Genomic DNA, 2,449 nt, shown 5'->3' with positions numbered 1-2,449 from the left:
ACCAGAAAAATCAAGGATCCACATTTAAAATTGATACCAATTCTAAAACAAAACTAGACAAGACAACAACAAAGGCTGAGTTGGGGAATCATGGGCCCCCAGTTTATCCCTACCAGAACTCTGTGCCATTCCCACTCAGCAAGATGAATTCAGAGTCTGCTGAGTGAGCTTTCCGTTCTCATCCATAACTTCCCTGCCTCAGGAAACATAACACAGAGAACAATCAGGTCTCAGTGAATGGGATGACATCTCACTAACATTTATTGACCCAGGGGCCTTCCAAGGTGGAAGAGAAGTCCCAGTCATCTTGGGGCAAGGGAAATAATTCCCTACCAGCCATACCCTCAGACTGGCAGATTCTCCCCCATACTCAGGCCCCCCCTGGGCCAAGGCCTAAGGCTAAGATAAACCCCAAATAACAAACAAAACACTCAACACAAAGACACAACTTAAGACAAAGACATGCTGTGGCAAAAGTACCAGACTACAAATGGAGAGTTTCTCCACAAAATGTCCCACACCACAAAAGTCCGCACCACTCGCTGTGCATTACAAATTGCCAAACCAAAATTGCCAGAATACAAACAGAAAGTGTCCCCCAAACAAAGGTCCACACTAAACAGCAATTTACCCAGAGGGGTCTGGGGACATCACCCACAGATCCTGTTGTCAGTCTTTTAGTGCGTCCACCAAGACTCTTGGCCAACAAGCCTGCCTACCGCAGGCAACTAATACAAAATCTGCCAACCACAGGCAACCAAAAATACAAATAAAACACAAAACAAAATACAAATAAAACCATGCCTTAACTTACCGGCTGGGTTTTTGTGAATCTGTGGTAGGGTGTCTGGAGGGTCTTAGGAGGAGGATCCCGGACGAGCCCCAAGAAATGTTGTATGGACGTGGGACCTCCGAAAGACCACCAGAGACCATGACCAATGCAAACACAAATGAGTCGTTTATTTGCAAGCTCAAGCTTGGTCCTCCCTGCACCCAGTAACCATTGATGCTAACAGGCCTCGAGCACAAAATCAGCACAGCTTTAATAGTATTGAACAAACAAGTTTAGTGGATTTCCACACAAGCAGTAATATGATTGGTTAACGTTTATAAGGATTGCATAGTCATTTTTATTGGCCCATGTACTGAGGTTTGAGTCCACCATAAACCCACTGCCCTTTTTCTGAACTATTGGTTCAGATGATTGATGATTGCAAAACGGTTATGTATTGTTCTTAAGGGTGGGCAGGGTTGATGGCAACCTGTGGTTTTTCCAAGAACTGTTTTTCTCTCTCAGGGTTACTCTGAGGGCAGCCTAGCACAAGATTCGGGAGTTAATCTCAAAAATGGAGTTACTTTAGCTCTTAACCCCCAGGCCTTAATTCAAGCCCCTTTTCAATTAAAGAAAAAGGTATCCAACCCAGATGCCAGTAATCCTAGCAATGCAGGAAGCTGAGATCTGAGGATCACAGTTTAAAGCCAGCTTAAGCCAGAGGTCTATGAGAGTCCAATCCCCATGAAATTCAGATACTAGGTCAAACTGCGAACTTGGCCACTGGCACGATCTTGTCGTCATGGAGGGGGAAGATGAATTCACACACACAGGACATAGGGGTTTAAATTCCTACAGGCAGTGACACTGACTTGGAGAATAGATACTGGAACTATCAGTCTTGTGCCTTGAACATGACTCTGGAGCCCCTGTGGCCCTGACTCTCTCTAGGCCTGGACCAGCTCAGGCTCCATTATGCTTTGCCTCCCTCCTGAGGCTCTCCTCCTGTCACGATGGCATCCCAATACAGCTCTCTATTGGAGCTGCTCTGGTTTGTTGATGTTGTTTTTCAGCTCCGTCTTCTCTTGCATTCCTCTTTTCTGAAGGTGTTAACTGTATTTGAGGGGCTGCAGCTCTTTGTGACACAAATCCACCTGCATTCCTTGGCTCTCCAATAAGACTCCTGACTCAACCTCTCAAAATGTGGCTTCTCTGTGTCTCAAAACTGAGTTCCTGTACCACACATTAAGTTATGCAGTGGTAGAGTGCTAGCTTGTAGAAAAAGCTCATGTATAGTGGCCAGGCCCCGACTTCAACCCACAGGACCAACAATAACAACAAAAGTATTCATGAAATATTATTTAAGAGCATGCTTGGTGAAACACTCAAATACTTAATAGAATGGTGAGACATCAAACAACATCTTTCCTATAAGGAACAATATTTCTTTTTTTCTGTTTCTTTTGTCAGTTGTGGTGCCTGGGAGCTGTTGCTGAACTTCTTGTTTACTCAAGGTTAGTGCTCTTCCAGTTTGAGCCACAGCTCCTGGTTTTCTGATGGTGAATTGGAGAGAAGAGTCTCAGGGACTTTCCTGCCCAGGCTGGCTTCCAAGCAGGATCCTCAGATCTCAGCTGCCTGAGTAGCCAGGATTAGAGACATGAGTCTGACAAGGGACAT

This window comes from Dipodomys ordii, unplaced genomic scaffold, assembly GCF_000151885.1.
Source record: "Dipodomys ordii isolate 6190 unplaced genomic scaffold, Dord_2.0 Scaffold529, whole genome shotgun sequence".
NCBI classification, from domain to species: Eukaryota; Metazoa; Chordata; class Mammalia; order Rodentia; family Heteromyidae; genus Dipodomys; species Dipodomys ordii.
This window is presented reverse-complemented; position numbering follows the sequence as displayed.